Source organism: Sciurus vulgaris (genome assembly GCF_902686455.1).
Source record: "Sciurus vulgaris genome assembly, chromosome: 14".
NCBI classification, from domain to species: domain Eukaryota; kingdom Metazoa; phylum Chordata; class Mammalia; order Rodentia; family Sciuridae; genus Sciurus; species Sciurus vulgaris.
Window position 1 is genome coordinate 98,855,261 of NC_136475.1, and position 12,625 is coordinate 98,867,885.

The window sequence follows — 12,625 nt, forward strand, 5'->3', positions numbered from 1 at the left end:
GCACGGCAGACATCTTCTGGAGGAGCTCCTGCTGGTAGGAGCAGAGCAGACATCTTCTGTAGGCGCTCCTGCAAAGGGAGGAGCACATCAGACATATTCTGGAGGAGCTCCTGCAGGGAGGAGCATGGCAGACATCTTCTGGAGTAGCTCCTGCAGGGAGGAGCACGGCAGATATCTTCTGGAGGAGCTCCTGCAGGGAGGAGCATGGTAGACATCTTCTGGAGCAGCTCGTGCAGGGAGGGGCATGCCAGACATCTTCTAGAGGAGATCCTGCAGGGAGGGGTACGGCAGATATATTCTGCAGGAGTTCCTGCAGGGAGGGGCCTGGCAGACAGCTTTTGGTGGAGCTCCTGCAGGGAGGAGCATGGCAGTCATCTTCTGAAGGAGCTCCTGCAAAGGAAGGTGCACGGCAGACATCTTCGGGAGGAGCTCCTATAGGGAGGAGCATGGAAGACATCTTATGGAGGAGCTCCTGCAAAGGGAGGAGCAAGGCAGACATATTCTGGAGGATTTCCTGCAGGGAGGAGCATGGCAGACATCTTCTGGAGGAGCGTCTGCAAAGGGAGGAGCATGGCAGACGTCTTCTGGAGGAGCTCCTGCAGGGAGGAGCATGGCAGCCTGCAAAGGGAGGAGCACCCCAAACATCTTCTGGAGGGGCTCCTGTAGGGAGGAGCACGGCAGACATCTTCTGGAGGAGCCCCTGCAGGGAGGAGCATGGCAGACATCTTCTGGAGGAGCTCCTATAGGAAGGGGCATGGCAGACATCTTCTGGTGGAGCTCCTGCAGGGAAGAGCACGGCAGACATCTTCTGGAGGTGCCCCTGCAGAGAGGGGCATGGCAGACACCTTCTGGAGGAGCTCCTGCTGGTAGGAGCACGGCAGACATCTTCTGGAGGAGCTCCTGCTGGTAGGAGCACGGCAGACATCTTCTGGAGGAGCTCCTGCAATAGGAGGAGCACGGCAGACATATTCTGCAGGATTTCCTGCAGGGGGAAGCATGGCAGACGTCTTCTGGAGGAGCTCCTGAAGGGAGGAACACGGTAGACATCTTCTGGAGCAGCTCGTGCACGGAGGGGCACGGCAGATCTTCTGGAGGAGCTCCTGCAAAGGGAGGAGCACGGCAGACATCATCCTGAGGAGCGCCTGCAACGGGAGGAGCATCCCAGACATCTTCTGGAGGAGCTCCTGCAGGGAGGAGCACGGCAGACATCTTCTGGAGGAGCTCCTGCAATAGGAGGAGCACGGCAGACATATTCTGCAGGATTTCCTGCAGGGGGAAGCACGGCAGACGTCTTCTGGAGGAGCTCCTGAAGGGAGGAACACGGTAGACATCTTCTGGAGCAGCTCGTGCACGGAGGGGCACGGCAGATCTTCTGGAGGAGCTCCTGCAAAGGGAGGAGCACGGCAGACATCATCCTGAGGAGCGCCTGCAACGGGAGGAGCACCCCAGACAACTTCTGGACGAGCTCCTGCAGGGAGGAGCACGGCAGACATCTTCTGGAGGAGCCCCTGCAGGGAGAAGCACGGCAGACATCTTCTGGCGGAGCTCCTATAGTGAGGAGAATGGCAGACATCTTCTGGAGGAGCTCGTGCAGGGAGGAGCATAGCAGCCATCTTCTGGAGGAGCTCCTATGGCGAGGAGTACGACAGACATCTTCTGGAGGAGCTCCTGCAGGGAGGAGCGTAGCAGCCATCTTCTTGAGTAGCTCCTGCAGGAAGGAGCTGGCAGACATCTTCTGGAGGATCTCCTATAGGGAGGGGCATGGCAGACATCTTCTGGTGGAGCTCCTGCAAAGGGAAGAGCACGGCAGACATCTTCTGGAGGAGCTCCTGCAGGTAGGAGCACGCAGACATCTTCTGTAGGTGCCCCTGCAGAGAGGGGCACGGCAGACACCTTCTGGAGGAACCCCTGCAGGGAGGAACATGACAGACAACTTGGAGGAGCTCCTGCAGGGAGGAGCACAGCAGATATCTTCTGGAGGAGCTCCTGAAGGGAGGAGCATGCAGAAATCTTCTGGAGGAGCTCCTGCAGGGAGGAGCATGCAGAAATCTTCTGGATGAGCCCCTGCAGGGAGGAGCCTGGCAGACATTTTGGAGGAGCTCCTGCAGGGAGGATCACGGCAGACATCTTCTGAAGGAGATCCTGTAGGGAGGAGCACAACAGACATCTTCTGGAGGAGCTTCTTCAAAGGCAGTAGCACGGCAGACATCTTCTGGAGGAGCTCCTGCAGGGAGGAGCATGGCAGACATCTTGTGGAGGAGCTCCTGCAGGGAGCAGCACAGCAGACACCTTCCATGGAGCTCCTGCCGCGAGGAGCACGGCAGACATCTTCTGGAGGAGCTCCTGCAGGGAGCACCATGGAAGACACCTCTGTAGGAGCTCCAACAGGGAGGCGCATGGCAGACATCTTCTGAAGGAGCGCCTGCAAAGGGAGGAGCATGGCAGACATCTTCTAGAGGACCCCCTGCAGGGAGGAGAATGGCAGACATCTTGGAGGAGCTCCTGCAGGGAGGAGCATGGCAGACATCTTCTGGAGGAGCTCCTGCAGGGAGGGGCATGGCAGACATCTTCTGGTGGAGCTCCTGCAGCGGGAGGAGCATGGCAGACATCTTCTAGAGGAGCTCCTGCAGGGAGGAGCATGGCAGATATCTTCTGGAGGAGCTCCTGCAGGGAGGGGCATGGCAGACATCTTCTGGAGGAGCTCCTGCTGGGAGGGGCATGGCAGACATCTTCTCGTGGAGCTCCTGCAACGGGAGGAGCATGGCAGACATCTTCTGGAGGAGCTCCTGCAGGGAGCAGCATGACAGACTTCCTCGGGAGGAGCTCCTATGGGGAGGAGCATGGCAGACATCTTCTGGAGGAGCTTCTGCAGTGAGCGGCACTGCAGACATCTTCTGGTGGAGCTCCTGTAAATGGAGGAGCATGGCAGACATCTACTGGAGGAGCTCCTGCAGCGAGGAGCACGGCAGACATCTCCCCGAGGATCTCCTGCAGGGAGGAGCACAGCAGACATCTTTTGGAGGAGCTCCTGCAAAAGGAGGAGCACAGCAGACATCTTCTGGAGGAGCTCCTGCAGGGAGGAGCGTGGCAGACCTCTTCTGGAGGAGCTCCTGCAGTGAGGAGCATGGCAGACATCTTCTGGTGGAGCTCCTGCAACGGGAAGAGCATGGCAGACATCTTCTGGAGGAGCTCCTGCAGTCTGCGGCACTGCAGACATGTTCTGGTGGAGCTCCTGTAAATGGAGGAGCATCTCAGACATCTATTGGAGGAACTCCTGCAGTGAGGAGCATGGCACACATCTTCTGGAAGAGCTCATATAGTGAGGAGTATGGCAGACATATTCTGGAGGAGCTCCTGCAGGGAGGAGCATGGCAGACAACTTCGGGTGGAGCTCATGCAAAGGGAGGAGCACGGCAGATATCATCAGGAGGAGCCCCTGCAGGGAGGAGCATGACAGATATATTGGAGGAGCAACTGCAGGGAGGAGCACAGCAGACATCTTCTGTAGGAGCGCCTGCAAAGGGAGGAGCACGGACGACAACTTCTGGAGCACGTCATGCAGGGAGGAGCATGACAGACATTTTCTGGAGGAGCCCCTGCGGGGAGGAGCATGGCAGACATCTTGGAGGAGCTTCTGCAGGGCGGAGCACGGCAGACATCTTGGAGGAGCTCCTGCAGGGAGGAGCACAGCAGACATTTCCTTGAGGACGTCCTGCAAGGAGGAGCATGCAGACATCTTCTGGAGGAGCTCGTGCAGGGAGGAGGATGGCAGACATCTTGGAGGAGCTCCTGCAGGGAGCAGCATGGCAGACATCTTGTGGAGGAGCTCCTGCAGAAAGCAGCACGGCAGACACCTTCTGTAGGAGCTCCTGCCGCGAGGAGCACGGCACGCATCTTCTGGAGGAGCTCCTGCAGGGAGCACCATGGAAGACACCTTCTGTAGGAGCTCCTACAGGGAGGATCATGGCAGACATCTTCTGGAGGAGCTCCTGCAAAAGGAGGAGCACGGCAGAATCTTCTGGAGGATCCCCTGCAGGGAGGAGCATGGCAGACATCTTGGAGGAGCTCCTGCAGGGAGGAGCATGGCAGATAACTTCTCGAGGAGCTCCTGCAGGGAGGGGCATGGCAGATATCTTCTGGTGGAGCTCCTGCAGGGAGGTGCATGGCAGACACCTTCTGGAGGAGCTCCTGCAGGGAGGGGCATGGCAGACATCTTCTGGTGGAGCTCCTGCAACGGGAGGAGCATGGCAGACATCTTCTAGAGGAGCTCCTGCAGGGAGGAGCATGGCAGACATCTTCTGGAGGATATCCTGCAGGGAGGGGCATGGCAGACATCTTCTTGTGGAGCTCTTGCAAATGGAGGAGCATGGCAGACATCTACTGGAGGAGCTCCTGCAGGGAGGAGCATGGCAGACATCATCTGGATGAGCTCCTATAGTGAGAAGAATGGCAGACATCTTCTGGAGGAGCTCGTGCAGGGAGGAGCATAGCAGCCATCTTCTGGAGGAGCTCCTATGGGGAGAGGCATGGCATACATCTTCTGTAGGAGCCCCTGCAGGGAGAAGCATGGCAGACATCTTGGAGGAGCTCCTGCAGAGAGGAGCACAGCAGACATCTTCTGTAAGAGCGCCTGCAAAGGGAGGAGGACAGCCAACAACTTCTGGAGCACGTCCTGCAGGGAGGAGCATGGCAGACATTTTCTGGAGGAGCCCCTGGGGGGAGGAGCACAGCAGACATCTTCTGGAGGAGCTCCTGCAGGGAGGAGCATGCAGACATCATCTGGAGGAGCTCCTGTAGTGAGGAGCATGGCAGACATCTTCTCAAGGAGCTCGTGCAGGGAGGAGCATGGCAGCAATATTCTGGAGGAGCTCCTATAAGGAGGAGTATGGCACACATATTTTGGAGGAGCTCCTGCAGGGAGGAGCATAGCAGACATCTTCTGGAGGAGTTCCTGCAGGGAGGAGCATGGCACACATCTTCTGGAAGAGCTCCTATAGTGAGGAGCATGGCAGACATCTTCTGGAGGAGTTCCTGCAGGGAGGAGCATGGCTGCCATCTTCTGGAGGAGTTCCTGCAGGGAGGAGCATGGCTGCCATCTTCTGGAGGATCTCCTATAGGGAAGAGCATGGCAGACATCTTCTGGAGAAGCTCCTGCAGGGAGGAGCATGGCAGACATCTTCTGAAGGAGCTCCTATAGGGAGGGGCATGGCAGACATCATCTGGTGGAGCTCCTGCAAAGGGAAGTGCATGGCAGACACCTTCTGGAGGAGCTTCTGCATGGAGGAGCACAGCAGACATCTTCTGGAGGAGCTCCTGCAAAGGGAGGAGCACCGCAGACATCTTCTAGAGGAGCTCCTGCAAAGGGAGGAGCACGGCAGACATCTTCTGGAGGAGCTCCTGCAAAGGGAGGAGCACGGCAGACATATTTTGGGGGATTTCCTGCAGTGAGGAGCACAGAAGACATCTTCCTGAGGAGCGCCTGCAAACGGAGGAGCACCCCAGACATATTCTGGAGGAGCTCCTGCAGGGAGGAGCACGCAGACATCATCTGGAGGAGCTCCTGCAGGGAGGAGCATGCAGACATCATCTGGAGGAGCCCCTGCAGGGAGGAGTATGGCAGATATCTTCTGGAGGAGCTCCGGCAGCAAGGAGCATGGCAGACATCTTCTGGAGGAGCTCCTGCAGGGAGGGGCATGGCAGACATCTTCTGGGGGAGCTCCTGCAATGGGAGGAGCCTGGCAGACATCTTCTGGAGGAGCTCCTGCAGGGAGGAGCATGGCAGACATCTTCTGGTGGAGCTCCTGCAATGGAATGAGCATGGCAGACACCTTCTGGAGGAGCTCCTGCATGGAGCAGCACTGCAGACATCATCTGGTGGAGCTTCTGCAATGGAGGAGCATGGCAGACATCTACTGGAGGAGCTCCTGCAGGGAGGAGCATGGCAGACTTCTTCTGGAAGAGCTCCTATAGTGAGAAGAATGGCAGACATCTTCTGGAGGAGCCCTGCAGGGAGGAGCATAGCAGCCTTCTTCTGGAGGAGATCCTACAGGAAGGAGCATGGCAGACATCTTCTGGAGGAGCTCCTGCAGGGAGGAGCATGTCAGACAACTTCTGGAGGATGTCCTATAGTCAAGTGCATGGCAGACATCTTCTGGTCGATCTCCTGAAAAGGGAGGAGCACAGCAGACACCTTCTGGAGGAGCTCCTATAGAGAGGAGCATGGCAGACATCTTCTGGAGGAGCTCCTGCAGGGAGGGGCATGGCACACATCTTCTGGAGGAGCTCCTGCAGGGAGGAGCATGGCAGACAACTTATGGAGGAGCTCCTGCTGGGAGGGGCATGGCAGACATCTTCTGGTGGAGCTCCTGCAACGAGAGGAGCATGACAGACATCCTCGGGAGGAGCTCCTATGGGGAGGAGCATGGCAGACATCTTCTGGAGGAGCTCCTGCAATAGGAGGAGCATGGCAGACATCTTCTGGAGGAGCTCCTGTAGGGAGGAGCATGGCAGACAACTTCTGGAGGATGTCCTATAGTCAAGTGCATGGCAGACATCTTCTGGTCGATCTCCTGCAAAGGGAGGAGCACGGCAGACATCTTCTGGAGGAGATCCTATAGGGAGGAGATTGGCAGCCATCTTCTGGAGGAGCTCCTGCAGGGAGGAGCATGGCATTCATCTTCTGGAGGAGTTCCTGCAGGGAGGAGCATGGCAGACCTCTTCTGGAGAGCTCCTGTAGGGAGGAGCATGGCAGACCTCTTCTGGAGGACTCCTGCAGTGAGGAGCATGGCAGACATCTTCTGGTGGAGCTCCTGCAATGGGAGGAGCATGGCAGACATCTTCTGGACCAGCTCCTATAGGGAGGAGCATGGCAGACATCTTCTGGTGGAGCTCCTACAAAGGGAGGAGCATGGCAGACATCTACTGGAGGACCTCCTGCAGGGAGCGGCACTGCAGACATCTTCTGGTGGAGCTCGTGCAGGGAGGCGCATAGCAGCCATCTTCTGGAGGAGCTCCTATAGGGAGGAGCATGGCAGACATCTTCTGGAGGAGCTCCTGCAGGGAGAAGCATGGCAGACAACTTATGGAGGAGCTCCTATAGTGAGGGGCATGGCAGACATCTTCGGGTGGAGCTCCTGCAAAGGGAGGATCACGGCAGACATTTTCTGGAGGAGCTCCTATAGGGAGGAGCATGGCAGACATCTTGGAGGAGCTCCTGCAGGGAGCAGCACGACAGACATCTACTGGAGGAGCTCATGCAGGGAGGAGCACCGCAGACATCTTCTGGAGGAGCTCCTATAGGGAGAGCCACGGCAGACATATTCTGGAGGAGCTCCTGCAGGGAGGAGTATGGCAGACATATTCTGGAGGAGCTCCTGCAGGGAGCAGCACGAAAGACATCTTCTGTAGGAGCTCATTCAGGTAGGAGCACGGCAGATACCTTCTGTAGGAGCTCCTGCAGGGAGGAGCATGGCTGACATGTTCTGGAGGAGTGCCTGCAAAGGGAGGAGCACGGCAGATATCTTCTGGATGAGCCCCTACAGGGAGGAGCATGGAAGACATCTTGGAAGAGCTCCTGCAGGGAGGAGCTTGGCAGACATCTTCTGCAGGAGCTCCTGCAGGGAGGGGCATGGCACACATCTTCTGGAGGAGCTCCTGCTGGGAGGGGCATGGCAGACATCTTCTCGTGGAGCTCCTGCAACGGGAGGAGCATGGCAGACATCTTCTGGAGGAGCTCCTGCAGGGAGCAGCATGACAGACTTCCTCGGGAGGAGCTCCTATGGGGAGGAGCATGGCAGACATCTTCTGGCGGAGCTCCTGCAATGGGAGGAGTATGGCAGACATTCTGGAGGAGCTCGTGCAGGGAGGAGCATGGGAGACATCTTCTGGAGGAGCTCCTGCAGGGAGGAGCACGGTAGACATCTTCCTGAGGAATGCCTTCAAAGGGAGGAGAATAGCAGACATCTTCTGGAAGAGCTCATGCAAAGGGAAGAGCACAGCAGACATCTTCTGGAGGAGCTCCTGCGGGGAGGAGCACGGCAGACATCTTCTGGAGGAGCTCCTGCAGGGAGCAGATTGCAGATATCTTCTGGAGGAGCGCCTGCAAAGGGAGGAGCACGGCAGACATCTTCTGGAGGAGCACCTGCTGGGAGGAGCACGGCAGACGTCTTCTGGAGGAGAACCTGGAGGGAAGGGCACGGCAAACATCTTCTGCAGGAGCTCCTGCAGGGAGGAGCATGGCAGAGAGCTTTTGGAGGAGCTCCGTGAGGGAGGAGCACGGCAGACACCTCTGGAGGAGCTCCTGCAAAGTGAGGAGCACGGCAGACATGTACTGGAGGAGCTCTGTGAGGGAGGAGCACGGCAGACATCTTTTTTAGGAGCTCCAGCAAAGGAAGGTGCACGGCAGACATCCTCTGTAGGAGTGCGTACAACGGGAAGAGCACGGCAGACATCTTCTGGAGGAGCTCCTGCAATGGAAGGTGCATGGCAGACATCTTCTGTAGGAGTGCGTGCAAAGGGAGGAGCACGGCTGACACCTCCTGGGGTACCTCTTGCAGGAGGAGCATGACAGACATCTTCTGGAGGAGCCCCTGCAAGGAGGAGCACGACAGACATTTCTGGAGGAGCTACTGCAGGGAGGAGCACAGCACACATCTTCTGGAAGAGTTCCTGCAGGGAGGAGCATGCAGATATCTTCTGGAGGAGCTCCTGCAGGGAGGAGCTCGGCAGGCATCTTCTGGATGAGCCCCTGCAGGGAGGAGCCTGGCAGATATCTTGAGGAGCTCCTGCACGGAGGAGTATGGCAGACATCTTCTGGAGGAGCTCCTGTAGGGAGGAGCACAACAGACATCTTCTGGAGGTGCTACTGCAGGGAGTAGCATGGTAGACATCTTCTGGAGCAGCTCCTGCAAAGGGAGGAGCACGGCAGACATCTTCTGTAGGAGCTCCTGCAGGGAGGAGTACAGCACACATCTTGGAGGAGCTCCTACAGGGAGGAGCATGGCAGACATCTTCTGGAGGAGCTCCTGCAAGGAGGAGCATGGCAGACATCTTCTGGAGGAGCTCCTGCAGGGAGGAGCATGGCAAACGTCTTCTGGAGGATCTCCTGCATGGAGGAGCACGGAAGACATCTTCTGGAGGAGCTCCTTCAAAGGGAGGAACATGGCAGACATATTCTGGAGAAGCTCCTGAAAAGGGAGGAGCACGACAGACATCGTCTGGATGAGGTCCTGCAAAGGGAGGAGCACGACAGACATCTTCTGGAGAAGCTCGCACAGAGAGGGGCATGGCAGACATCTTGGAGGAGCTCCTACAGGGAGGAGCACGGCAGACATCTTCTGGAGTAGTTCCTGCAAAGAGAGGAGCATGGCAGACATATTCTGGAGGAGCTCCTGCAGGGAGGAGTATGGCAGACATATTCTGGAGGAGCTCCTGCAGGGAGCAGCACGAAAGACATCTTCTGTAGGAGCTCATTCAGGTAGGAGCACGGCAGACACCTTCTGTAGGAGCTCCTGCAGGGAGGAGCATGGCTGACATGTTCTGGAGGAGCGCCTGCAAAGGGAGGAGCACGGCAGATATCTTCTGGATGAGCCCCTACAGGGAGGAGCATGGAAGACATCTTGGAAGAGCTCCTGCAGGGAGGAGCTTGGCAGACATCTTCTGCAGGAGCTCCTGCAGGGAGGGGCATGGCACACATCTTCTGGAGGAGCTCCTGCTGGGAGGGGCATGGCAGACATCTTCTCGTGGAGCTCCTGCAACGGGAGGAGCATGGCAGACATCTTCTGGAGGAGCTCCTGCAGGGAAGAGCATGACAAACGTCTTCTGGAGGATCTCCTGCATGGAGGAGCATGGAAGACATCTTCTGGAGGAGCTCCTTCAAAGGGAGGAACATGGCAGACATATTCTGGAGAAGCTCCTGAAAAGGGAGGAGCACGACAGACATCGTCTGGATGAGGTCCTGCAAAGGGAGGAGCACGACAGACATCTTCTGGAGAAGCTCGCACAGAGAGGGGCATGGCAGACATCTTGGAGGAGCTCCTACAGGGAGGAGCACAGCAGACATCTTCTGGAGTAGTTCCTGCAAAGAGAGGAGCATGGCAGACATATTCTGGAGGAGCTCCTGCAGGGAGGAGCACGGCAGACAACTTCTGGAGGAACTCCTGCAGGGAGGAGCATGGCAGACATCTTCCTGAGGAATGCCTGCAAAGGAAGGAGTACAGCAGACATCTTCTGGAGGAGCTCATACAAAGGGAGGAGCACGGCGGACATCTTCTGGAGGAGCTCCTGCATGGAGGAGCATTGCAGATATCTTCTGGAGGAGTACCTGCAAAGGGAGGAGCACGGCAGACATGTTCTTCAGGAGCTCCTGCATGGAGGAGCACGGCAGACATCTTTTTTAGGAGCTCCTGCAAAGGAAGGTCCACGGCAGACATCTTCTGTAGGAGCGTGTACAATGGGAAGAGCACGGCAGATATCTTTTGGAGGAGCTCCTGCAGGGAGGTGCATGGCAGACATCTTCTGGAGGAGCCCCTGCAGGGAGGTGCATGGCAGACATCTTCTGGAGGAGCCCCTGCAGGGAGGAGCATGGCAGACATCTTCTGGATGAGCCCCTTCTGGAAGGAGCATGGCAGACAACTTGGAGGAGCTCCTTCAGGGAGGAGCATGGCAGACATCTTCTGTAGAAGCGCGTGCAAAGGGAGGAGCACGGCCGACACCTTCTGGAGGACCTCCTGCAGGGAGGAGCATGGCAGACATCTTCTGGAGGAGCCCCTGCAGGGAGGAGCATGGCAGACACCTTCTGGAGGAGCTCCTGCAGGGAGGAGCTTGGCAGACATCTTCTGGAGGAGCTCCTGCAGTGAGGAGCGCGGCAGACATCTTCTGGAGGAGCTTCTTCAAAGGCAGTAGCATGGCAGCCATCTTCTGGAGGAGCTCCTGCAGGGAGGAGCATGGCAGACATCTTCTGGAGGAGCTCCTGCAAAGGGAGGAGCATGGAAGACTTCTTCTGGAGGAGCTCCTGCAGGGAGGAGCACGGCAGACATGTTCTGGAGGAGCTCCTGCAAAGGGAGGAGCACGGCAGACATCATCTGGAGGAGCTCCTGCAAAGGGAGAAGCATGGCAGACATCTTCTGGAGGAGCCCCTGCAGGGAGGAGCATGGCAGACATCTTCTGGAGGAGCTCCTGCAAAGGGAGGAGCACGGCAGACATCTTCTGGAGGAGCTCCTGCAAAGGGAGGAGCACAGCAGACATCTTCTGGAGGAGCTCCTGCAAAGGGAGGAGCACGGCAGACATCTTCTGGAGGAGCTCCTGCAAAGGGAGGAGCACGTCAGACATCTTCTGGAGGAGCTCCGGCAAAGGGAGGAACATGGCAGATATCTTCTGCAGGAGCTCCTGCAGGGAGGAGCATGGCAGACATCTTCTGTTGGAGCTCCTGCAACGGGAGGAGCAAGGTAGACATATTCTGGAGGCAGTCTGAGGACTCTCCTGTCTTGGGATGGAAGCGGGTGGCTCTGAGTGAGGCCTGTGTCCTCAGACGTGGTCCCTTTCAACTGTGTTGATTTTGCCCTGGGATTCATCACAGCATCTGAGTATTGATCCCCCAGTGGTCTCCACTTTGCGACATGCTGGAGGCCCTGACTGCTTCTTGTATCTAAGGGAATGAATCGGCACCTGTCGCTGTACACACAGGTCACCCAGAGGTGGGGGAGGTGTGTGAAGCCTGCCTTCCCTCAGCGTGCAGTGAGGACCTGCTGAGATTCTAGACGGTGGGACGGCAGGGCAGGCAGTGTGGCCTTAGACCCCCCAAAGCAGGGCTGGACAGAGGCCCCTCCCCCTCCTCCCGAGATGGCTCCAGGTACACACAGTGTGAGAAAGCACAGCTCCAAAGCCAGGGGATCTTGTGAGGCCAGGAAGGGAGTTTCAGTCACAATTGCCATGTCAGCAGGACTGAATCCTCAGCAGAGTCCAGAGTCACTTTTGAGCACAGGGGTCATGCTGCACACTGGATTCGAGCCCCAAGGCAGGGACCCTGCACTGCCGTGTGGCTAGACCCATGGACACAGGTCCGCACGGCTGTGGTTTTGTAACAGGCCACATGCGACTATGTGCGATCTGTAGGTGAAATAGCAGCAGGGACTCCTGTGAGGAGGTCCTGTTTTCTCTCTTGGCGTTACTTCTCTCCTTTCATATTTCTGAAGCCACTATTTCTTCCTGTCTCTTTGGGAACATATACTTTAGTGAGCAGGACATCAACAGCAGCAGTGGACAGTCTGCAGAATGGAGCTGGTGGGCAGCCATCTTGGCCTTGCCCTGAGCATCGAGCCCACACTCCTGCACACACATCCATGTCTCTAGGCAGTGGGCAGCATGGGCCAGCACCGGCCAGCTGGTGTCTCTCCCGTGGGTTCAATCTACTTCCTGTGGCCGCCACCCTTCCGCTCCTCCAGTTCCACTGCTGCAGAGCAGAGTAGTGGGGTCCGGGGCTCCTTATGGAACTGGCCTCCTCCTCAGTGTTCCCAGCTCACCCCACTCCACACTTGGCCCAGAGCCGCAGGTAGGATACGCGTCTCCATTAGCAGCTGTGAAGGCTGATTCTAGGCTTGGCAGGGCTGGTTAAGAGCTACCTAGAAAC